Consider the following 27,155-nt stretch of genomic DNA (forward strand, 5'->3'; position numbering starts at 1 on the left):
ACATGAGTAACCACAGGTAATCAGGTTGAACAGCAGTGTGGGCAAATGAAGCTGAGAAGAGAAAGGGCAAAGAAGAAAGAAAATGGAATTTTGAAGCAACACCTGCCAGAGGAACAAAGAAGTGTCAGGCAGCATCAAAACACTACAAATGTCCTGCAAGATTCTTTGTTTTGATATTATGTTCAGTTGTATTAAGTATGCCAATTTTGAGACAAATATCAAAAATTAGAGAATGTTCAACACAGCAGCCTTAGTTTATACTTTCAGTGTTATAGTGCAGTTTGAGAAAACTAAAATAGATTAATCATGTATTCATGACTATGGCTTTAATTCTTGATTTGCTAAGTTTTGATTATGCATGCATTTCCTTAATATGGCACAATAATTGACTTACCTATATAAAGCTGCAAGCACTGATTAAATGTGACAATTAATGCGCCTAAAACTATATATCTGATTTAAAATTTGCAGGTTCGTGGCCTTGATCAGTTTCAGTCATATGCTTTCTGAATCGTGAGCAGATGCTGTCTGGCGAGCAAACATGACAATGGCCTAGAGGTGAACAGAACTCACCTTCGAGTCTGCCTGGGGGGTCCACGGAGGGGGGAGGCGATCCATTCCTCCCCCCAGAATCCTGCCCGGCTGGCTCTGTTCCATGGTGAGTCCGCAGAGCTGCCAGCCGGGTCCGTCCACTGCCACCCTGCCTGTCTTCGGACACAAATGGCATCTGGCATAGCGGACACCATTTGCGTCCCTGCCGTTTGCCTTGATAGGCTACGTAAATCTTTACATAGCCTATCACGGCAAATGGCAGGGACGCAAATGGCATAGCGCGCACCATTTGCGTCCCTGCTCTTTGCCATGATACTCTATGTAAAGGTTTATGTAGCCTATCACGGCAAACAGCAGGGACGCAAATGGCGACCACCACGCCAGATGCCATTTGCATCTGAAGACAGGCAGGAACAGACAGGATAGGCGGCAGCGGCTGGCCGGCAGAAGGTAGGATCCAGCCCCACACAGATTCCCCCGGGGGGCGGAGGTTAGTCTTTTATTCCGCCACGGACTCCAGGTGGCCGGATTCTAAGAATCCAGCCTCATTGGAGTCTGTGGCTGAATTCTCTGCCATCCCTACAATGGCCACAGTGAAGGAGTAAGGAAGAGTACAATTCACACCACTAACAGTGGCTAATGAAACTAGATGTTCTCTTTTTGGACCTGCTGTGAATACATTGACTGATACAGCAACAACACAGCAAGAGAGCTTCATATACAATGCTATCACCACACAATAGTACTTAGCAGCTCAAATCAGCAAGAGTGGTGTAATCAATAAAGGAGCTTGAGATTACATGACAAATACAACTCATGTTATCTTTTGTGTGGATTCTATTAAGTGGAATTGATAGTTCATTTTATTATGGTGGAGTTACGAAAGAGAGAGGGGTGGGAGAGAGAGAGAGAGATTAGGCAATATATTGCTGTATATAAGGATTTTCTGATGTTGTATTGGTCCTGGAGGACATAAGTGGGATTCTAACTTTGGAAAAGGACTAGAGTCTCTCACATTATTTGCACTTCAGTGTTCAATAATACTAGTGCTGTGTTGAATTGAATCAGTTCTTCCATTTTGGCATTTCGTAGAGTGGGGACACAATGTAAACTCTGGCGAAAGAGCCTGGGGAGGTGTGAATTTTGAATACCTTTCTTCGTGGGGAAGAGGACAGGTTTTCTGCCTACCTTTTTAAGGGTAGGCAATGGCTGAGGAGTTGTCTTTCTTTCTTTCTTAACTTAAAAACAGCTCGTGCACTTTGAGCAGCCCAGGACTCTTTAGGGAAGCTTCTGTAGTCCAGCAGCTTTTTCTGAACTCCCATGACCTCACCCTCTCCTATAGGCATTCAGGAAATGCTCCCAGAGACAACAGAAGCTTCTCTGCAAAGTGAGAACAGATGGGGCTTCTGTTTAAGTTTATCTAAAGTTCCAAACGTCCCATTTGTTCTTGTTTGCAGCAGCCCAGGACTCTTTGCAAAGAAGGTTCTGCAGCCCTGGAGTTCTTTCTGAATGCCTATAGGAGAGGGTGAGGTCACATGGCCTCATGGGAGTTCCAGAAGTGCTGCCAGCCTGCGGAAGCTTGTCTGTAAGAAGTCTTGTGCTGGGGGCGTTTTTCAAGTAATTAAAAAAGAAAGAAGAAAGACGATCCTTCAGCCACCTCCCAATTTTTTTTAAAAAAGGTATGTGGAAACCCTGTCCCCCCTTCCAACGAGAAAATTATTTGAAATTCACACCCTCCCTGTGAAAGAGGAAGAAAAAACAATGCTCTTTCATAGGGAGACAAAAGGTTCCTGAAAATAGGGGACAGGATTTGGCACAGCACTATTAAATACTCTTGCTAGTCGCAAAACATGTGATAGTGTCAACCTGGAAGTCTAAGTACTTAAGGGCACAATCCTATGCATATTTAGACAGAAAAAAGGGCCTACAACTCCCAGTAATGCTGGCTGAGGCATGCTGGGAGTTCTAGGCCTTTTTTTCTGTCTAAACATGCATAGGATTGCACCCTAAGCAATAAATAGATTGAAGAAATCTTTGAGCCCACCCTTGGAAGAGATTAAAGTACAGCCGAAGTAGACCATTTTATTTTATTTTATTTTATTTTATTTTGACAGTATGTATACTGGCCATCCAACAGCATAGTTTTCTGGGCAGCTCACTAAACTAAACTAAAGTCTTTATAAGCAAACAGGTGGACTTCCTTTCCCCCTGCTTCTGTGTAACACCTAAACAAGCCTTACACTCAGGTATTTTCAAGCTGTGGAACCACTGACTAGGGCACAATCACTTATAAACACCAAAGGCAATTTTTACATTACTATACTATTTCTTTTAATTTCTGTCAAGGGGTATAACCATTGCTTCTTGTGTTCACTGACAGTATTCCAAAGGTTTCATATGTGTGCTAAGTGGTATTATATATCAGTAGATTTACTTCTCTAGACGTGTGTGTGTGTGTGTGTGAGAAAAACCTTACATCGGTAATATTTGGATGTGTGTTTTCTTTTCTCTGATCCTCTTATATACTATTCAGGCTTACCGTATAATGAGAGGGAATGAGGTGAAATCAGATCAATAATTTCAACCCAGGACCCACTTTTAACCCCAGCTTTTAACATAAGACCCATTTACAATGCAACTTGTACATACCTACTCAGAAGTTAGTCCCACTGAGTTTAATGGGTGTTATTCCCAAGTAAGTGTGCATAAATTGCGGCATTGTTTACCATATACCTCAATTCCTCTCCTCCATCACTCTCGCTTCCCTTACTTCTTCCCTTTATTTCTTCTATTCCCCTGTTTCTCCATATTTTTCCTCTTAGAAAGCATAAACCAAATAAAGAAAATGGGTGACCCACCAGCTAAGATGAGTCACAAACATGATATTGCCAATTTTCGGGACTGAGCTTTCTAAGAGGAGAAAACATGGACAATGAAACAGCAGCTGATGACCCGCAACTTAGCCTAACAGCCTGTCTTCTCCCATATAAGAAGGACGTTCCTAGTGGCCAACATTGTGAACATATCTGAGGCAAATGTAATTTCCTGAATTTGCCCAATATTCACCTCTTTGGGGGGTCCTGACTGGAAGGGATATGAGAAATTTCTTCTCAGCTCCTAGGCAATCACCACTCCTGTACAATTGCTCATTTGTCATGTTATTGCTTTGAACTAGGTATGAATTTAATCCCGATCTACTGGGACAGGAAATTCTCCAAGTGGTTCATTGTCAAAGCATTCTTTCTGACCTTGGTTATGTTGTATAATCCTCTACATCATCTTCAGTGAGGTTCTTTAGTGTCTTAATTTTACAGAAACTGCTTTTTTCAGCATTAGTAAGACTTCCTTGCAAATTGCTCTGAAACATTTGCTATTCTACAGTATTTTTCCATTTAAAGAGATTTTTTTTTAAACTTGCAAGGGAATGGATGTTCAGTTTATAATTGTGTAGAAAGTTTTTTCTTATCCTCCCACAGTAGCCACCAGTTTCAGTAAAGAAAGAAAGTGAGAGAGAGAGAGAGAGAGAGAGAGAGAGATCAAAAACCTGTTATATTCTTGGTTTGTAATGCAGAGGATTATACATTTAACTCAATGAACAGGCTGGAGTATTGTCTTTGTCAAGATAACCATGAGAAACCTACTTTAAATTATCTTCTCTAATTCTCAACCTATATTGGTTAAGTTAAAAAGTCTCTGAAGAATATGCAGGTTGATTCAAAGCAGGATCCTATGACTTTCCTGACATTTTCTAATTAAAGGTTCTGGCTACTGTAGCTGTATTAGTATCACATTATCATTAACTATTGTCCACTGTGGCTTTTTAATCTATGTGGCAAAGGGCTCTCTTTTAATTTCCCAACATCTGTATAGACTAAGCTGCATCATAAGCTACATACAGTAGATGGGACAATTATAGGAGTTGATTTGGGTTGATTAAATAAAGAATATTTTGGATACCTTTGTTTATAAATCATGATTCCCCAATATTCCATACAGATTAGCTGAAGAACAAGCAATACGGTTGTCACTAATTGCCACAGTAAATACGTCATGCTTACATCCTTGGCATTGCATCCTGAACAGGTAAGTCTGAACACTGCTAATAGTGTAGACCTTTGTTTTTCTAAGGCCACTTCTACAATTATTTTGCAGTTACATCATGAAAAGTTTGTGCATGTATGTACACACTGACAATTGTGGATAGTTTTCTTTACTTAAGTAGCATTTTTTTAAAAAAAAATCAGCAAACTAGTACTCAAAGATGAAGTATTCTTTTGCAGCATATCTGAAGGGCTTCTTTGGCATTAGAATTGGCAACCAAATGTTAATGATCAATGGGCATCTGAAGCTATACCAGTCCCCCCCCTCCGCCAATTAGGCATGCCATTTTTGTGTTCTTACCTAAGTACAGTCCCGTTAGGGAATTGTCAGCCATCAAGGAGTGCTGTTTAACTACTTCTAATAAGTATCTAATAAGTAGGATCTATCTGTTGTTAGAGGACCTACAGAAAGGATTCACACATTATTATTATTATTATTATTATTATTATTATTATTATTTTAAGAACCAGGGAAAAGATCTACAAATTGCTGTACCAGGTGAGGTCTGGTAATGGATAGGTGTTAATGTAAGGAAGAATTTGATAGTGGTGAATCTAAAAGAGAATGTCTTTAAACATTTACATCAGCATTTCTTTAAACCATATAAGATTGAGAGGATATAATTTGACTCCTGATAAGTGCTGGAGGCGTGGTGAACAAGGTGTGACTACATGCATATTTTTGGTACTGTGATAAAAGAAGCCTGCCCTGCTGGATTTTGCTTCTGCATCATATTGGGTTTATAATAGATTATAATATACCAATGGGTCCATTAAAGGTGCTTCTGAGTTATCTAAAAGGGTGCGTAGAAAATAGTGCTGTGCCAAAAATGTCAGTTCTTCCATTTTCGGCATTTCGGGGTGCGGGGATGAAAACTCTGGTGAAAGAAGCTGTGAGAGGTGAGAATTTTGGAGAATTTTTTCCTTAGCGAGGGGTACAGGGCTTCCACACACCTTTTTAAGTGTAGGCAAATCTTGAGGGTCTTCTTTCTATTTGTTTTAAACACCCCCTGCACTTGCAGGAGCCCAGGATTCTTCTCCAGCCTGGCAGTTCTATCTGAATTCCCAGGAGACCATGTGACCTCTCCCTCTCAAATGGGCATTGAGGAAGAACTCCTGGCTGGAGAAGAGTCCTGGGCTCCTGCAAGTGCAGGGGGTGTTTAAAAAAATAAAAAACAATAGAAAGAAGACCCTTCAAGAATCACCTACACTTAAAAAAAGAATGTGGAAACCCTGTCCCCCTTCCCAGGGAGAAAATTCTCCAAAATTAACCCCCTCCCTGCAAAAGACACAGAAAAAGCTATGTCTCTTTTGCAGGGAGAAAAAACGTTCCCAAAAATAGGGGACAGGATTCAACACAGCACTGCACTAGTAGAAAACTCTGGTGTAGAGATGGTTGTTAATTTGCTGCCTGCAGCTAAAAATTCAATTGCACCATATTAGAAAAAGAATACTACCCCTTACCTGATCAGATTTTTGGGATATGAGACATTGCTGTGAGGATGAAAATGATGTATTATATAAGAGCAAGAGAGAATCAAATGCTTGAGAATAGGTTTACTGAAAAATGGAGTGTGTTCATTATGTTTGGGAATGATAAATTCCAGGATAACGTTTGCCCATATTATTTTCATTAGTCTGAATTTATGTATTGTAATTTATGTATTTGTAGAATGAGTTATTATACCCTTTGTGTATGTCATATAATTATTATTTTTTTAAAGTACCTGGCACTCAAATGTGGACCTGAGAGACTGTTTACCAAGAAAGCAAACAAAACAAAGCATAAAATTAAGCATCGTGATCTCTTCATATGGATCCTAGTAAAAGCAAAACAGTAAGGGCATGATCCAACTGCACTTTACATCCTGCCCACCTTTATGGATGCTAGAGACATTCAAGGTGGACTAAAATGAGCTTGGATTTCTAAGAATCCGACCTGCGGAATCCACTGTGGAGCGACTCCCTCAGGCTGTGCACAGTCTGTGGACTTCTGGATTTCTTTTTTAATGTTTCCTGCAATTTATGCATATTTATTTGTAGGAAAATACACACGTTTCTGCTGAGACTGGTAAATATACATGGGGAAAAGTTGTATGGAATGGGGGACACAGTAAATGTTACATTCTAAGGTAAATTATGTAAATTGTTGCAAACCCTCTTATGGAATTATTTGCGTATTTTTCAGCATAACACACAAAAATGTCTCTGTCTGTGAGTGGATGATGGAACAAAAAGCATCTGACAATCCGTGAAACACAGACGGAACAGATTTACACAGTCTGTACATCCCTACCCACCTCCTCTGTTAGCAACCTTCCTGCAAGTGGAGATTGGTGAGTGACGCCCATAGACAGCTGTGTGTGCTTAATTGTATATGTAAGGGACCAGCTGCATCAGGCCCTTATATTTTCATATTTCATTCCTTTTTGTTACCCAATGGGTTCTCAAAGCAGCTAACAAATAAATTAAAAGTCATCCAATTAAATGACAATAAATACGATAGGCATATGGTCAAGGAACACCTAATTACTTTGAATGAGTTCAAATATCCAGGGCCAGATGAACTGCATCCTAGAGTAATAAAGGAACTGGCAGAACAATTCTCAGAACCGCTGTCTATTCTCTTTGAGAAATCATGGAGGTCGGGAGAAGTGCCAGATGACTGGAGGAGGGCTAATCTTCTCCCTATCTTCAAAAAGGGTAAAAAGGAGGAACCTGGGAACTACAGACCAGTCAGTCTGACATCAATCCCTGGGAAAATTCTGGTGCAGATGATAAAGTAATCAATCTGGAAGTACCTTGAAAACAATGCAGTGATTACTCAAAGCCAACATGGATTTGTCAAAAACAAGTCCTGCCAGACGAATCTGATCTCATTTTTTGATCAAGTAACCTCCCTTGTGGACTGTGGGAATGCTGTAGACATCATATACCTCGACTTCAGCAAAGCTTTCGACAAAGTGCCCCATGATATCCTGATGAGCAGACTAGCTCAAAGTGGGCTAGATGAAACAATGATCTGGTGGATCCACAGTTGGCTACAGAATCAGAGTTCTTATCAATGGGACCTTCTCAAACTGGGGAGAGGTAACGAGTGGGGTACCGCAGGGCTCAGTCCTGGGCCCAGTGCTCTTCAACATTTTAATTAATGACTAGGAGGAGGAGGTGCAGGGAATGCTGATCAAATTTGCAGATGACACAAAATGGGGCGGGATAGCTAATACTTTGGAAGACAGAAACAAAATTCAAAGTGATCTTGATAGACTGGAGCTCTGGGCAGACCAAAAGAATGACATTTAATAGGGATAAATGCCAAGTTCTGCACCTAGGGAAAAGAAACCAAATACACAGTTACATGATGGGGGATACGTGGCTCAACCACACTACAAGTGAGAAGGATCTTGGAATTGTTGTAGCTCACAAGCTGAATATGAGCCAACAATGTGATGTGGCTGCAAAAAAGGGAAATGCTATTTTGGGCTGCATTAATAGAAACATAGCTTTCAAATCCTGGGAAGTACTAGTTCCCCTCTACTCAGCACTGGTTAGGCCTCATCTGGACTACTGTGTCCAGTTCTGGGCACCACATTTTAAGAAGGATGTAGACAAACTGGAGAGGGTTCAGAGGAGGGCAACAAAGATGATCAGGGAACTGGAAACAAAGCCATATGAGGAGAGACTGAAAGAACTGGGCATGTTTAGCCTGTTAGAGCAATACGACAATGGAACCAATTCCCTAGGGAGGTGGTGGGCTCTCCCACGCTGGAGGCGTTCAAGACGAGGCTGAACAGCCATCTGTCAGGGATGCTCTGACTTGGATTCCTGCATTGAGCAGGGGTTTGGACTCGATGGCCTTGTAGGCCCCTTCCAACCCTACTATCATATGATATGATCTATTATATGATATGATACGATAGAAGGCAAGCAATTATCACAGCCAACTGAAATACAGATTAACTAAAACTAGTGTGGAGCATAAAATGCTTGCTGGATAATCAGCAGCCTTGTAAGCTTCCTTGGGTCATGAATGTCAGAATGAAGGGGCTGCCACCAAACAGGTCCTGTTTCGTGAAGTTACTCACCTCACTTCAGGAAGCATATTTGAATGTTGCATCTTTATAACAAACACCTTGCCTTGTGTAAGAACATAAGAAGAGTCATGCTGGATCAAATCAAGGGTCCATCTAGTCCAGCATTCCATTCACACAGTGGCCAACTAGCTGTCAACCAGGAACCCACGAGTAGGACATGAGTGCAAGAGCACCCCACTGCCCATGTTCCCCAGCAACTGGTGTACATAAGCTCATTGCATCTGGTACTGGAGGTAGCACTTAGCCATCAGGACTAGTAGCCATTGATAGCCTTTTCCTCCAGGAATGTGTCTAACCCCCTTTTAAAGCCACCCAAGCTGGTGGCCATCACTACATCTTGAGGTAGCGAATTCCATAGTTTAACTATGCGCTGTGTGAAGAAGTGCTTTCTGTTATCTGTCCTGAGTCCCCCATCAATCACCTTCTCTATCAAGTGTACCTCTATCATGTGTACAAAACTAACATCCCATAGAGAAAAGACCAGCCCCCATCATACTGCTTTTCTATGTGTAGCAAGTTTTCCCCCATCAAGAACATTTGGTCTTGCATGTTTGAACACATGCATGTGCATGCATGCCCACACACACACACAGCCTTCTGCATTCTGAAATGGGACCATCTTGGAAGTGCTGTGCCACTTAAATGTACTCATTGCCTAAAGTGGCTCTGAGTGACTGATTTCTGACTCTGATTACTGTTCAGAGCTACATGAAGAACACTGGATACAGTGAATGTAATAACATATCTACTAGTATCTCCACAAGCTTAGGAAATAATTTGCTGCAGCTCTAATCTTTCCCAAAGTTCTAACAATACTGATGAACATGCAGTAATGTGCTATTAAAAACTAACCCTTCGTTAAAACGTGCACACACACACACACAGGGCCTAAGGGCATATCTATACTATAGATCAAATAATCATTCCTTTTCCCCAGAATCCCTGAAAACTGTAGTTCTGTGAGGGGTCTATCAGCAAATTCTTAGACCCTCATGCACTACAATTCCTAGGATTTTTTAGAGGAAGCTATAAGTTAAAGCAGTACAAAAGTGATAAGTCTGTAACAAATATCTGTCATTTTCATTTCATTTGTTTCATTTCTATACTGCCTGATAGCCAAAGCTCTCTGGGCAGTTCACAAAAATTTCAAACCACAAATACAAAATAATAATAAAAAATATTATATAAAATCTTGAGCATATGACATTTTAAGAATAATTTAAAACACTTAAAAAGCAGCTACAATGAGATGCCGAGGCCTGATGAAACAACTGACGTGAATGCCTCATCATATACCAGCGAAGATCTTACTCACTTCATAGGAATTAAGAATTCAGATTTAGTGAGATTATGATTGCCCTATCAGGGCATCCATACAACCTTTCCTGGTATCTAGGTACCACCAGGAGGTTCAAGCGTGCTTCGAAATATCATCCTGAGTGTTCTGCTTGGATCATGAGCTCAAGCATTTTCAGCGTGAGTGAAATCCGAAATGCTTACGTTACATCATCTCAGGAATCCTTTCAAAGTTCCTGTAAAGCAGATCACTGTTATTCTTTGGAGGATAAGGTTATTGATGGCTACTAGTCCTGAAGGCTACTGTTCTGTCTCAGTAATCCTTTCCAAAACACAGTCTGTTTAATTTGGCTGGGAGCCCCACCAGCAGAAGTAGTAATTACTGATCATAGCCTCTTCAAGGCCGCTTCTCCTCACTGCAAGCTGATAAGGGGGAACCCAAAAGCCATTTGTTAAAGCTAGGGATGGCGTGGGAATCTGAGGAGGGGTTGAAGTCCAGTGGACTCTCCCCCATCTGTCCTCCTGGACCCTGCTTGCTGCACTGTGGGGCACTGACGGACCTGGCCGCCAACTGCCCCAGAGGTTGGTGAGTGGCTGGGAGTGCCACTGAAGAGGACTCATCCTGCCTCCTCTGGCTGTTAGGGAAACCCTTGGCAGCTGGCACGGGCAGGACGGTCCTCGGCGGCACTCCAGCACTCTTGCCCTGGCCTCCTTGGGAGGAAGCCAGGGCAAAAGCGATGGGGGTGGTGGCTGGGCTGGGGCCCATCCTGCCTCCACTGGCTGTCAAGGAAGCCTTTGACAGCTGACATGGGCAGGAAGGGCCTCAGTGGGCAACCCACTACTCTCATCCTGGCGTTGGGGTGGTGGGGTGCCAAGGACTCTGGCAACCAAGCACTTGTGAGCATAAAGCACAAGAGATGATTGCTGGAGTCCTTGTCATGGAGAAGAGGGGAGGTTATTTAACTTTAATTTAATTCATGTAACTATACACTGGGCCCTAAAGGAATAGTTCCGCAACTTTATAGTAAATACCTTCTTGATATTGCTAATTATAACATGAGAGGTTTAAAGATAGCCTGAGAGCAAGATCTAGGATATGAAATAAATGACAAAAACAGGCAAAAAAAGGTGGTCCGCACACCCTTTGAAATCAATTTCAGCCCATACTAGAGAAAGCTCAATCAAGGTGATTTAGACATCACATCTCACTCCAGTGAAGCTCTCAAGAATAAGCAAAAGTAAATCTCCATTACATTGGAGGGGGTGTGGAGCCATTGGTACATATCTTTGTCATTGGTAGACTTGCCCATTTGCTCAGATCTTTGGGGGCAAAATTGAAAATGAAATTAACACAATTACTAATCAATCAATTAGCTGTGACCCAGGTATTGTCCTTCTTAATCTATATATTGAATTTAATACTAATTAATTGCAAAAATATTTAATTTCATTTGTTGTTTTTGGCTGCTAGGCTGGGCAGGTTTTTGCTAAAAACTGGAAATGTGATAGGCTTCCTAATTTGAGTGACTGGTATGGGATAGTGTGGGGATTTGGCATTATTGGAGAAATTGGCTCAGCAAGTTAGGTATTCAAGAGATCAATCAGACATCGACACATTTGAACATACATGGTCATTGTTCATTAATTTTATTGATCGAGAAGGCAATGGATTTTGGTCTGCTCTTGCAACCCATGGAGACGTATGGGCAGGTCTACCCAGCTCTATAAGATCTGGACAGTAAAACTCTTTATCTTCATGTGGTTCCCCTGCCTTGAGATCTTTTGTTTTTGGAAATGGATTTTTATTTTCTCTGCATATTTGGTCTGTATGTTTATATGCTATGTGTTTGCTTATTTGGTTAACCAGTTGTGCATTTGTTGTTTTAAAGATTTGGATAAATGTGTACCATATTCTGGGATGGACGAATCAGAGGACGGAGGCCCCCATCGGGCACTCCAGATGGGATTGCATCCACTTTGGCAGCATGACCCCCATCCTTCTGCGAAGCTGCCTCTGGAATATCCTTGAGGTAAGGAAAGCTCACAAACTTAGGTAAGGAAAGTTCCACATCAGAAGAAGACTCTGGGGGGGGGGTATATGTTACCTCTAGTACGCAGTATGTCTCTCAATACCAGTTATCTTGCTTGTGGGCTTCCCATGAGCATCTATTTGTACATTGAGAGTGGGAACAGAATGCTGCATTAGATAGGCCTTTGGTCTGATCCACCATGGCTGTTAGCCACTATACTAGCTCTCAGAAAGTGTGATCACTTCCTTAGATATTAATACTGGACTCACTAGGATATTACAGAAACTTCATGTACTTAAAACCTTCTTTTTGGGAAGAAAAAAAAGCACCATAATGCAATCAAAGGCTCATTAATTAGCAATTCTAGTCTGAAGGATTATTTTATCTCCAGTGAAAGAAAAATGTCAAGGCACAGCATATCCCCCGGCTGTAACAGTAAAGTATAGTTCATCAGATCTTATTATGGTAACATTAGTAAAGAGATGAAGGCAATACAAATATTTGTTCAGCATTTCACTGCAGTTGACATAATGACAGGAACGGAACCTCAAAACACCACAGCAAGGATAATTGTACATTTATTTATTTATTTAGGTCTCAGAACATACACTGTGCACATATTTAGTCTAATCTATTATTTTCCCTTTGCAAAACATCTCCTAATTGTATATCCTTGCCATCTGTACTGTGTTGTGTGTGCGCCACACATTTTTGTGTCCTGGTCCTCAATTTGTAGGACCTGCAAAGTTGTCATTTTGATTTAAATGTCAATTAAGTTAATGCTCTGAACACATGGTGAGGTGCTTTGGTCTGAAGATTTATCAGCCTGGTTTTTCTGCGACCCCTGCCCCTCCATACAAATGTGGTGAATTTTCAAATTTGATGGATTTTTGATGCTGATATGTGAACTCACAATTTGCCATTTGAATTTTGGGGTCCAAATTTGAGATGAAAATCCATCTGTTTGGGTTGGTTAAATGAACACTGGTGAGGTGCGTTGCTCTGAATGTTTATCAGCTTAGGTTTTCTGCAAACAGCCCCCCCCCATATGATGAATTTTCAAATTTGAAAGTTGGATTCTTGCTGTTGACATGTGAAGTCAAAATTTGGCATTTGAATTTTTGGCTTAACATTTGACATAAACATTCATCGGTTTAATTATATTTTTAACTTTTGTACACTTGTATTTATATTTCTATTTATAGGTTTTAATTGTATAAGTTTTAACATTGTAAAGCCGCCTTGAGTCCCAGTATCGGGGAAAAGGTGGGATATAAATATAATAATAATAGTAATAATAATAATTTTGGTTTGTTAAATGAATAAATTAAACATTCATATAACATTTCCCAAACTCCAAGTCAGCTGTCATCTACAGCTTATGATGGACAGCTCCATATATTCCGCCATCTAATATTTTCATCTGCTGCACATTAGCTATCAAATATTGTCAAATACTGACTGCTATATGACAGTTACTGTAAAATGCAAGGTGCTCCTGCATGCCAGCTGTCAAATACTGATGCTAAAGATCAAACATTTATCACACTTGTGCACATCCACAGAATATTTGCCATCAAAATTTGCAGAGGAGAATGGGAAAGGATTTCATTTCAGCTCTGAGACATTCAATATTTCAGTCTGTAGCCTACAGCTAAACATTTAGGTCAGGAAAAGATCTATTGTGGCCAGAATAGAAATGGTGGATTATATTCAAAGTGGCTGAGTGTGAAACACTATTACTAGCTCTGTGGTATGCATTGGGAGCAGTGTCTCTGGCTTTGAAATCAATTATTCCAAGTCAAAGCTCCTCCAATCCATCTATCAGAACGCCACAGGGAAGTTCATTCAAGCACACTACAAGCACAAATGGGTTACTAGTGATATATTTGCAGCTTATTTTTAATGATTTAGCCAAACTTAACAAAGCGAATCTCACATATGTGCAGCCCCCCCGATGCTGGCAGAATGCCAGATAGGCTATCACCATAAGAGATATCCTGGCAGAATCTCTCCGATAAGCCAGCAGAACACACAGAGTCATTCTGCAGGTGAAGATATGCTGGTGAAACAGGCTGGATGACGATGGCAAAGGTGAGAACATTAAATGCCATGTCCGGTGGGGGGGACAGGACCTTTTTTCTCTGTTGAAGGCCACATCTCTTCAAGGATAGTGGATGAGACCAACACCAGTGGGTCCAAAGCTAAAAGCAAGCAGGACCATTCTTTCTCTGTCTCTCTTTGTGTGCCATTCCCTTCTTCTCTTCTTCCCCCCAACAGGCTGTTAGAGGAGGGACAGACAGTTCTTGCCTGAAGCCTGAGCATCTTGCTTGCAGAAGGAGTTGTAATCAGACTGGGAGCTGCATAAAATTAGGCCAAAGGGCTGCAGGTTGTCCACCACTGTTATCCTATACCTCTTCTATCTATGGCTATGCTCCAGTCAAGGGCACAGCTTTGCAACAGCCCCTGACCTGGCAGAGGAAAATTTCCTTCACATTGACTCCAATGAGAAGAGGGAAAATAACAACGACAACAAAACACATGGATAACTAGCCTTCTGTGTTACCAGAAGTGTTACTTCTGTGTCAGCAGAGCATAGGAGGATATGATTCTATCAGAAAGGATTTTCATACATGGCATAAACTGAATTGCCACAGCTAGAATAGTAAACACAGCCAGTATATTAGTTTGCCCTGAATTTGTGTTCTACTTTCAAACCATCTATCTGTGTGTCATTATCATGTTTTCACAATAGAAGAGTGAGCCAAAATATTCAGTCCCCTCAAAAGGGGAGTTGTGTGTTAAAAATAGGGACGTCGCAGGAGTTTGAGAGGGGGGTAGAGTCCAACGGACTTCCCCCCGACCCCGGCCTGGCTTCCCAGACTACCCTGGGTGAGCTGCTGGACAGTCTATTGGTGCCCAATGAGCAGGCCTGGGCACCTGACTCCTCAGCGAGCCACCATTTTGCATAGAAATGGTGTCACACTGTTATCTGTAAAAGATGTCTTATGCAAATGGCGGCCATAAAACAGCTAGGTATTAGGGATGTATGAAAGTCACTTACCTTTCCGCAGATTATGTTGATGGTGGGGGGGAGGTGTTCCGTCCCTCCCCCCGGAATCCTTGACGGGGGGGAGGTGATCCGTTCCTCCCTCCCGGAATCCTCGATGGCCGGCTGTGCTCCGCGGCATCTCCACGGAGCAGCCGGCCAGGCCCAGCCAGCCCAGAGCCATCCGCAGCCAGATTTCCGGCCGCGGAGGGCTCTGGGGGGGGGAACCCCGCGTACGCAAATGGCGGCCGATTCTTTTTAGCCATCTGAATCTACGTAAATATTTACGTAGACTATGATGGCGAAAATAAAGGGGAACACAAATAGCATAGCGGGCGCTATTTGCGTCCCTTTTTGATTCACTGTTTTAGCCTACGTAAAGATTTGCGTTCCCCTTTATTTTCGCTGTAATAGTCTACGTAAATATTTACGTAGATTCAGACAGCGAAAAATAAGGAACGCAAATAGCGGCGGCCATAGCCGCCGCCATTTGCGTACACAGTTTTTGTTTTGTTTTTAACCCATCCAGCCATGATAGGCTACGTAAAGATTTACGTATCCTATCACGTCGTGTTTTTTTTAAAAAAACCTAGCCATGATAGGCTATGTAAATCTTTACGTAGCCTATCACATCTCTCTCTCTTTTTTTTTTTTAACAAGAGTAGAAATGGCGGCGGCAGCAGCCGGTCAGAAGACCAGCTGCCGCCAGAGCCGCCACCGCCCGGAAGATCTGCCCCAGGTAAGTCTCGTCCGGGGGGGGATCCATGGGGGGGCGGGGGGGCAGGCCATTCCGCCACAGAGTTCGGGGGGCCGAATGCACTGGCATTTGGCCTCACCGAGATCCGTGGCGGAATTCTCTGACATCCCTACTAGGTATACAAGATTACAGGCCTGGGTCAGGACCCACATTAAACAGATTTGAGGATGCCAAAATGATTCAAGTCCACTTGTGTGTATGAGTGAGATACAGTTCGTTTGTTTTGTTTTGAGTTTTGTTTTTTTTATAGAAAATGGATGCAGCCAATAAAAGGAAAGATAAGTTTACACATGCCCCTGAGCTCGAAGACGTAGCTCCCTTGAAGCAGCAGGCATTGCCCCCAGGGGCTGTTTTTCTGAGCAGGTGGTGCACCTTCCCCCTCTCAGATGGGAACAGGCAGCAGGCCAATCCATCCAGGATTTTATAGGGCTTTTCTCACCTGGCTAAAGACTGTCACCAGACACCCATATATATCCCTCTCTTCACCAAGAGGGTGAAAGGGGGGAGGGTGACCTTCTTGGCAGGAAAGAACGTTTCTCACGGCAGAAAAGAACAGCCTCTCAGAAACAAAGTATGATGTGTACAGAATTGCCACCCAACAATTATCGGTTATGTGTTAATATCAAGAAGCACTGACCTTCACTATATTTGTACGCCGCCATGACAACCAACTTCATGATGGTTGCCAACTACTCTGCTAAGTAAGCATACATATGCTACTAGCCACTGCATATGGCTCTGTGAAAAGTTCACCCTTAACTCCTCCACAAGAATCCACTACATACTATATTAAATAAACTTCCCTATCGTTGTTAGGCAGGGTCAGTGTTGTAATGACCCATGGCTCAGTAAGTGAGTTGGTGGCATTAGGCAGCCTGCTTATTTACTGAAGTCACTCTTTCATGAGTAGACTGCTTGTGTAAACTGTTGAATGTTAGAAGGGGAGATTTGCCCAAGATAGTTGCTCCTCTTAGGTAAACAGAAAGGGGGGCAACACCTCCTCTTCCTTTTGCTGAAAAGGTCTATGTTTTAGCTCATAATGTTGGTGTAAATTTAGCGCTTGATGTCAATTTTTGTTTTTTTGTTTTTCTACAATGAACATAAAAATATTTTACTATGAATGTAAAAATATTTACAGATAACTAGCACTTGACAGAAGGTACAGCAGAAGCAAAAGAAGAGAATGGAATATTTGTCATGCAAATTAGAAACTCAAGTATAGTTTTTGTAATCAAAACAAAACATCTATATTTATAGCCAATGATTTAATCATGTCTGTCTATGCCATTTCTTTTAAAGCAAAGTGAAATAACTAATTGGAAGGATACTTTGAAACACGCCTACAATAAGAGAGACATTTTATTTTCATAATTGAATTTTAAGATGTTTGCTTCCAATACAGCAGGAGTTGGCAATGCAACACCAGTGGGCACACTGGCACCTGCCAAGACACCCCCCCCCCCAGTTTGTCTGCGATCACACTTTTCCCTACCACTGTCAAAGTCAACAGAGCAAGATCGCTCCAATGCTTTTAGTAGAGGTGGGAGAAAGGGTTCCTGCAGAACAACATTTTGGGAAGGAAGTCCCTTCCCCCTCAAAGGACCTTTGGGGCAATAGGGTCCTTGGAAGTGGATGGGCTTCCTCCCTGCTGCAGCTATTTTTTTTGGCAGGGGACCCTTTCCCCAGCTCTATTAAAGTCAATGGAGCAATGTAATTAAAAAGGAGAGTACTATCTCTCAATTACAGCCTCCTGGACCTAGCCAGAGGCCCCTCCCTATCAGATGAAAGAATTCATGAGAGGCAAAGGGCAAGGACACAGATGCCACATTCTGGCAGTGGACAGGTCCCAAGCCACTGGTAGATGGGGCTAGAGGCAAATTGGGTGGGATCCCCATTTTTCATTCATTATCCTCCTGCCATCCTATGTTCTCTCTTCTTTATTCCACCCCCTTCTCCCGTTTCAGTCTCCCTCTTCCTCCTTGTAGATGTGCTTTATAGCTGCCAGGTTATACCCAAACAGTGTGCATCCCATTCTTCTTGGCAATAGCTGAACTACTTCAAAGTTTCCTTTTTTATTGGTATCACTACTGATACTGATTCTTTTAATATTCCACTTTAAATTGTGTTCAGTGTGGTCCATTTTTCCAAATCACTTCACGCAAGGAAGAATGGATACTGGAAGAAACTGAACTGAGATATTGCTGCAATAAAAGGCATGATCCAGCCAAAGTGAAGTTCTTTAACACATCATTGATTTCACTGGAAGAAAATGTAAGGACGTGCTGAGCTCTCCCATTGAAATCAATGGGACTTAAAGATGCCTGTTTTTTCCACTCAGCCTCAAAATGTTACCAAAAGGGCAACCTGAATGGTTTTAAACAAGCCAAGTGTGGGTTTTCCCCAGATAAAATGAATGGGAAAGATAAACTGAAGTAGACTGTGGCTTTGCTACACTGCTGTTTTATACACAGCTACAAATTTAAGGATGGCACATGATTTCTGCAAGTGTGTGTGTATTTGTATGAATCATAGAATCATAGGGTTGGAAGGGGCCTACAAGACCATCGAGTCCAACCCCCTACTCAGTGCAGGAAGCCTGATTCCCAGGTGGTCTCCCATCCAAGTACTAACCAGGGCTGACCCTGCTTAGCTTCCGACTTCAGACGAGATCAGGCACATCATATATATATATATATATATATGTGTGTGTGTGTGTGTGTGTGTGTGTGTATGTATATGTATATGCGTGTGTGTGTGTGTGTGTGTGTGTAGCTATCTACATAAACATTTTGTTAATATTGATAGTCCATAAATATTCATAAGAACACCTGCCTTCAGATTGTTATTTCTTATCAAAAGGATCAGTAAAGTTCACTTTTGTTTTCCCCACTTCCAAAATTTACTTTTGAATGAGTGCACATTTAAGTAAACTGGGTGAACTAATGGAAGGACTGAGAAAAGCACAAGTAACCAGAACCCCCGAACTTAAGAACATACAGCTCCCCGCCTCCCCGCTCCAGCCTAGCCACCTCAGAAATATTGATAAGATTATTTAGGGATGTCTGAGAGATTAGTTTGAGTTTGTTTTTGACCAGAATTTACCCAGTTTGCACCTCCCAGACTTGAATGCAATCTGCGGTCGAAGTCTGTACATTTCTGAGCTTACAGTGCAACTTGCAGAATGACAAGAAAAATCAGTTTGGAAAATGTGCACATTTGAAAAATGCATACAAACATGCTTAAGTCAATGTGACAAAAATGCATATGTTTAAACATGCACACAACTGATGAGCAGATCTGGAAAAAAATGTGCATGAAAATATGTGCAAATGTTCATGTGGAAAGAAAAACAGTAATGCTTACAATGTGATATGGACACAAGTTGGAGTGTGCTTTGAGGCAGAATTTGGAGAACCTCCATAAACTCAACTTTTGCTAATTTGCACAACCCTAGGATTACTGAAATTTGTTGGTGAAGGATGATGGGTGTTGTAGGCCAAAGCATCTATAGGGCCACACATTTTAAAATTAATTTTTGTGGTGATTTTAACAAAACAAAAACAAACTGTGAAAAGAGGAAAAAAAGAAAAACCCAAGAAGTTTCATGCATAAAAATATCAGTATTCCATTAAATACAATGTTCTAAAAAAAAGACAGGAGATTTTGCATAAGCTTCAATAAAAGAAGATCAAATATCAATATAGTTCCCCATTCACAAGTGGCACCTACATACCATCCATCCAAGCCCACCCCCCCAAAAAAAAATATTTCCAATTTCTAAAGCTAAATTTTCCCATAAAGTCAATTGAGCATGGTAAAACAGGGTCAAACTGTAACTGACAAGATATTATATGCCACACCTCTCTAACAGCTGGAATTGTGGGAGGAGATTTGTTCATTCTAATATGCTGAGAACCTAATGCCATACATTCAGAAAGGGGGTCCAGACAGAAAGATTCCAGAAATGACCAGGGTGGAAAATCTAATCAGACTGGAAAAGACCAGAATGTGATACGCGTCAACATAGGCCTGATAGTATAAAGCAAGATCTGGAAAGCCAGAACAACCTTCTTTAATTGGAGGTTGTATCTGCTTCACATATATTTGTGGTGGAGAGACACCTCCCCCCCCCCCCGCTTATGAAACAATGAAGCATTGCATTTTTGAAAATATTTTCCAGGTATAAGTAGAGGAATGCCATGTATAACATAAACAATCTGAAGTGGAATTTGGAGAATCTCCATGAACTCAGCTTTTGCTACTTTGCACATCTCTAGGATTACTGGAACTCATTGGTGAAGGATGATGGGAGCTGTAGGCCAAAATGTCTGTAGGGCCACAAGTTGCCCATCCTTGTTGTAGAAACTACGTGGGAACCAGCCACAGCAGAGCGAATCTGAAAGCAGCTGTTTGTGAAAAGCAATTCCAGTGTTACATTCTACACAGTTTTGCCTGTTTCCTCATGAGCATGGAGTGGACTAAAGAAGATTATGGAGAAGACTTAGTGCAAAGGAAAGAGTTGTTTGAGCTACAGGGATTAAAATGATTCTTCTGTTAAAGGCAATACAGTTTCATCCAAAGCAGGGGGCTGGGGGAAAATGTCTCTTGGGTTGTGTGATGCTTTTCGGAAAGTCATTTGCTTCAGTACAGGGAACCATTAGAATAAATAGTGGCCCAGGATTTTGTTTTACTCATGCGCACATGCACATTTAGCCTGACAGACAGATGAGCTGCAGTAGGGGAAAGAGGGCAAGATGACAGTTCTGTGTCTCCCCAGCCACAGAGCGGGAGATAGAAAGCCTTCACAAACTCACTACCTTTTGCTTTGTTTGTGATGCTCCACATTAGGGGTGAGGAGTGACCATATCAAATGGGCTTTGGGCTGAAAGGTATTTTATACACACACCAGCACCAGCAGCTTTTGCGTATATAGTGGGGAAATTCATATACAGCAAGCCTATCCAATGTGGGGCCTAACAAGATGAATGCAGCCAGCCAGCATCTGTAGCCTGCCCTGTTCTTGTCAACGTCATCTTTGCTGTCACAGGTAGGTGGCAGAGACAAGTTTGTTGAGCCCTTTCACCCACCACACATACTCACTCACACACACATGGCTGATGAGCTGTATTCAGCTTGGTGGATTAGGAATTGTGCAGGCCTACATAAAAAAAAAAACATGCTTTCGCACGTGGATCACCCCCCTCTTTCAGTTGGGTGCATTTGTTTGTTCTATTACCAGCTCTTGTGGAGAAGTGACACAACAGCTTGGTTTGATAAAATTGTTGCTTTCAGGAAAAAAACGTAATATTGCATTGGAGGTTGATTTTCCCAATTCAAGAACTTCTACTCATGCTTTGAAAGATGTTGCCATACATATTCTTCTACATAAAAGAATTTTGTATTCTTGACAGGAGATAATGAAATTCTGAGTAAAACGGTCATGAGAAAGCCTTTTGAAAATGTAGAGGAGGCATCTTAAGAGGGTCTGAAATCAATTCCCCAGGAAGGAACAGACATCCGTTGTAGTAGGTTCCAAATGAGAAGACACAGTGTTTTCAATTGAAATTTTTATTTGTTTTGTATCACCCAAAGAGTGACTTTTTTAGCTGCATAAATATGAGCCGCACCATTCTTGAAAGTCTCCCTGTTTTTTGAATTCTAAGTTACTACTCCAGGAAAAAGTAAGGATTTTAATGGCTGTTATTAAGTTTACTGGGCTGCAAAATGGCATGAATAGCTTCAGTTCAAGTGCCAGCCCATTTATCTGCATCTGCATACCACTAGTGTGGTGCTGCTGGCTTGACATTTGAACTGCTTTGTCAGTCAGCAGAAAACAAATTCGGAGTTATGAAATCATAAACTCATAGACAGCTGCCACTGTTATGGGCTTTCAAAAGTGAAGAACAGGAAGACCTTGAGGAAAATGATAGTACGCATATAATTTCCAATGCTTATCAAACCATCCATTATTGTAGGGAGGTGGGAAACATCCAAAAAAACTGCACTGGTCTTATCAAAACTCCTGTGGTGTCCACCAAATTCCACAGGTGGAGGAACTTCCTGAAGAGGAACTTACAAATTCATTTTGAATTTCACTAAAGGTGAAATTAGGGACCAACCTATATATCCGTAGAATCGCCCTAAACATGTTTCTAGTCTTCTCAAAACATGTTGGCTTCTCTTGAAATTCCTCCTCGTCGTCTTTGTTGTTGTTGTTGTTGTTGTTGTTTTTCCCTGATGAGGGTCTCTCACATTCAGAATTCATTGTAGGTGAAATGTGGATGGTGACTATTTTATGTTAATGATCTGGCTGGGCAATTAATGTATCTACATCTTAACTTTAATCAAACTTCTGTTTCACTCAAGACTGTAATATTGGAGGTTTTAGCAGGGGGGCACAGCTATTGTATACCCTTGACCAAAGAACGGTACACTCCTGTCTGGGATGGTCATCCTCTTCCGCCAAGCCTGCAGCTTCAGGAGTGATGCACATGGAGTGGTGGGGGAGGAAGGGGACACCTGCCTAGCTGGCCAGATCAGCCAAATCAACCCTGACAATCAATGGGGTGACAGATGTCACATCCAACTCACCCTCTCATCTGACTGTAATATTATCTGATGCATATAAACATAGCTTGTTGCTGTTTTAGGATACTTCAGTATATTCTAATGTCAGCAAGAAGAAAATATTGTGGACCAGCCAACACTGAGCATAGAATAGATTTCCAGTTCAAATAAACTTCTGAATCAAAATGCAACATAGTAAAATTTAGATGTTTGCCCTCATATGTATGTCTGTGACACTGGAATTTTGACATTGGGCAGGATCACTGGGCCAAATTCTCATTTACTTCCAAATGTCTATTTCATTCTCAGGCAAGACTGTCATCCTTTGAAACTCTGAGGAACCACAGAAGCATGACTAGGGATGATAGAAAAAACTCAGATGGACTAAAATGAGCTTCGATTTCTAAGAATCCGACCTCTTGAATCTGCTGCAAAGCAACTCCTTCAGGCTATGCAGAGTCTGGGCTTCCGAATAATTGTTTTGCTTTCTCGAAATTTATGCATATAAATTCATAGGAAAATACGTAAGTTTCTTCTGAGGAAACATTGAATGGAATGGGGGAGAACACACTAAATGTTATGTAGTAAGGTAAATTTTGTAAATATTTATGTAAATCCTTATGTAATTATTTACGTATTTTTCCACATGACGGGGGAAAAAATGTGCATTCATCTCTGAGCAGATGATGGAACAAAAGGCACCTGACAATCCATGAAGCACAGACAGAGTAGAGTTTACACAGTCAGTACATCCCTAAACATAACTAATCTGGTCTCCAGGGTAGGAAGGGGAGAACCAGGGATATTCAAGTTCACCGAAATTGTCCAGACTTCACTTCAAAGATCAGTTTGGCTTACTCCCACTTTTGTTTGCAAAATGTTTTCCCATTTGTTTTAATGAGAAACATGCACATTTTGAATGGGAAAAGTGCACATTTTCTGTGTGTGCGTTTTTCAAAAATGTGCACTTGCCCCCCATTGACTAAGCATAAAAATGCGTATTTGGGGGGAAATGAGCATTTCAAAGCTTTGCAGGGTTGGTTTTTTTTAAGAAATAAAAGGGTTTTGAACTTGATTGCAAGTCCGAGAATGTGCAGTTTTAGAAAAAAAAACAGCAACCCCATTAAGTAATATATGTGGTGATATTATTCCATGTGAAAGAGAATTTCATCATTTGACCTGAACCAATTCAGACCATGGTAGGGTTTCTAAGAAGGAACAGTGTATGCAAGTATAAAAGTGTTTATTCACCAATTCTGCTGTTGTCTTCTCCCAAAACAAAAAAATGATAAACATTAAATCAGAACTAATCCTGCTGTGTTTTCTCTCTAACACAATCTAGCAGAATGAAAATAGCTCTGCTGCAAATCATACAATAGAGAATAAAATATAATTCCAGTTTTCAGAGTAGTGTTTCCTTCAGGGATACGAACGAAACTTTCCAGAATAATGCTTACATAGTTCAGTGAATGCATCACATAGGAACTAACTCAACCTTTGCTTTGTTTTGTTTTATGTTTATATGTTCACAGGTCAGAAGATATTTATTACCTTAGCAACCAGTTCTTTCTTGAAGTGGACCAAGAGGGATTGTCTGAAATTTCAACCTTCACTTACCTGCTTACTTCATGGGCAGGGACAAAGCCATAATCTGAAGAGAAAAAGAGAGAGAGAGAGAGAGAGTTAGAGTTATTCCTGTTTTATTGCTACCTCAAGGGATAATAAAGAACAGCAAATTAATAGAAGGTGGACAACTTTCCAAGCTTATACAGACCTGGCTAAGAACAGTGGCCCAAAGTCACCCAGTGAACTTCACTGTTGAGGACTTGAACCCAGGTCTCCCCAGCCCATGTCCAACACTCTAACCACTACCCCACACTGGCTCTTTTGTAGAGGGTGGGTATCAGAGATAGGGCCATTTTTATTGTGGTACCCAGAACATGGAATGGCATGGCTTCACAAGAGAGCACTGCAGTTAGTAAATAAATTTTCTTACTTTTAGGTTCCATCCCAGCAGGGATGTTTAAGATATGGTCTCCCTTTTTATCTCAATAATCATTTCATTTGCTAACTACATTTTTATTACACCCTTGCTCCAAGAACCTTTTCTTCATTTCTAAAATGATTGTATATGCTGTGTTTATTGTATTTGATTATGAGTTACCTTGCATTTATTTTGATATGGAAATGTGAGATATAAATTACAGAAATATACAATAAAAACCAACAAGGATGTTTGGCGGGAGAACAAACATGTGCCATAAAATTAGAGCCTCTATGCTTTGTGTAGGGATGCAGGAGAAATCCATTCGGGGGGGTTGAGTTTCATGAGTTTTCCTAGGCCCCAGGCCTTATTTTACTTCCCACTGCTGTTTCCCGCCTCCCAGCTGAGCAGAGCAGAGGAAGCTGTTCCAGCTGGTCTAGGGACTATAGAAGCAAGCAAGCTCCCAGAGAGTGAGCGATCAGAGCGAGTGAAAACAGGGAGAGCAAACAGGAGTTGGCCAGTGGAGTTGCAGTGGAAGAGGAGACAAAGGAGACAAAGGAAAGAGGTAAGTGGGCTGGAGTAAGCCCAGGGGGCTGTCCTTTTTCTTCTGGGTGGCTGTGAGCTCACCAGGTGCTCCTGAGAGCTCCAATTGAATTGAAGGGGTGTGGCCTGAGTACTCCCAGCAGCTGTGTGGGCAGGAAGTTACAGTCTGTTTCCCATCTCCCAGCTGAGCAGAGCAGAAGAAGCTGCTCCAGCTGGTCTAGGGACTATAGAAGCAAGCAAGCTCCCAGAGAATGAGCAATCCAAGTGAGCAAACAGGGAGAGCAAACAGGAGTTGGCCAGGGGAGTTTGGCAGGGGAGGTCAAGGGGAAGGCCCCTAAACTTTTTTTTAACTTTTTTTTTTTTTGTAACACACATTTCCATACCAGTGGGACTCTGCTGTTAACCTCCAGTGAGTGGAGGAGCAGGCACAGACTAGTCTAGAACAATCAGAAAGCTAGACACAAAAAGGGAAAAGAGGCCATGAAAGGACAGGACTTTCCAGTGGTGGTGACCTGCAAGGTGTGTGCAGTGTTTGTTTTCTTACCTGAGAACAACATGGCCTACATGTGTAACAGGTGCAAATTGATGACATTGCTGAAAGAAAAAGTAAGAGGACAGGAGTGGTGACTGTTGACCCTCCAGGGAATAAGAGAACACAAAGAGTTCTTGGACAGAACAGTGGAACTACAGCAGCAAAGTGAAGACCAGAAGCAATTTGTGCAAATTTATGAGCAATTTGCATGAATTATGGACAAATTTGTGCAAATTACACGAATTATGGTTGCATTTGTAAAATATGTACAAATTCAGCTGTAATTTATGCAAATTGTGGAACCTTCCCCCCAAAATACACAAAAAAGTTCCTGGAGTTTGGGGAATAGCCCACAACTCAGGTCGCAGGTGCAAATCCAGTTGTACATGCCATGGAACTCTGATTTCCCAACAACAGATATCCATAGCTTTTGCAACCTTTCCATAGACTATAGCATAGAGAATGACATTGTCTTTTGTTTTATTTTCCTCACTCTCATCAGATTTCATCTAAATAAGTTATGGCTGGCACTACCCACCTAGTTAGCACAACCTCTCTTAATGGCTGCATAGTTATATACACTTCCACCATTTTTCTAGTTCCAACTTCTTGATCCTAATGAGGTCTGTGAGATTAAAGTCACAGCCTGATATAGGCACAAGCCTGGTAAGAGTGCCAGGCCTAACTCTCTGAGCCTGTGAACCTCCTGACAAATGGTACAGAAGATCCCTGTTCTACATTGGCCAGGACCTCTATGGGATTTGAACCCACAGTGTTATGGGCACAAATTTGTATTAAAAGCACTAGATCCAAACCACTGAGCCAATTCATTCAGCTGTTTTCTCTCCCCCCAAACAAAGCACGTTTAGTAACTGATCTAGATGTACAGCCGCACATACATTATGTTTATATTTTGGCAAAAACATTTGAACAGTTAAATATAAAAAGAATCAATCTTCTACCCAGGAAAGTGTAAGAGAACATCATAATTGTAAATTCACCTCCTGCTTATGTCCTTGAGCCTACAATTGTTTAAATGTTGCAAGTATCTCCCATAGCCTACATTCCTACAGACATGTATGTATAGAAAGTTTCTAACCAGAATCACAAAGTCTTATGGTATGAAACCCAAAGTGTGCACGCATACGCAAGTGTGCACACACACACACACACACACCCTTATCAGGGCAAGGGTGGATAACTGAAGGCCTCAGGATCTATGCCCTTGAGATCTAGATCTTCAATGTTACTGTTGAGATAGAAATCACCAGTTTCTCTTCTGACTGCAGTTTGTGGACAAGTAAGAAGATTAGATAAGTAGTGACACCAAATCAATGAAAGGAAATAGGGCTTGGTATGAACAACACCCTCAGTTCAGCAAGTTAACTATTTGGCCACACTCACCCATTTAATCCTGTTCTGCATGTGTGTATAAAATAGTCCAAAAGTATTGTCTGTCAGACCTCCTGTTATAAGGCTTTTCTGTATGAGGAATAGCAGCGCTCCCAGATGTCTTCAATTTCAACAGTTATTTATTATAACCTCCAGGAACACAGAGCAATGAACTTTGACTTTCTAGGGAACATAAACAACATAACTCAACAATGGTCCAGGTAAGTGGTAGTGTCAAATAGGCCCAGGATTTTCCTGG

General features: G+C 41.5%; 1 long non-coding RNA gene across 1 annotated transcript; it reads left to right on the forward strand.

Moving 5' to 3' along the window:
* The first annotated feature begins 4,575 nt into the window (after positions 1 to 4,575).
* Positions 4,576 to 24,707, forward strand: LOC146347390 (uncharacterized). Its single transcript, XR_014789871.1, has 5 exons — positions 4,576 to 4,635; positions 6,841 to 6,988; positions 11,932 to 12,072; positions 22,755 to 22,969; positions 23,978 to 24,707. It is a non-coding gene; the product is annotated as an uncharacterized LOC146347390 (long non-coding RNA).
* The last annotated feature ends 2,448 nt before the right edge of the window (positions 24,708 to 27,155 follow it).

The sequence above is a fragment of the Heloderma suspectum genome, chromosome 4, assembly GCF_057233095.1.
Source record: "Heloderma suspectum isolate Gila_16-S chromosome 4, 16-S_ref, whole genome shotgun sequence".
Taxonomy (NCBI): Eukaryota; Metazoa; Chordata; class Lepidosauria; order Squamata; family Helodermatidae; genus Heloderma; species Heloderma suspectum.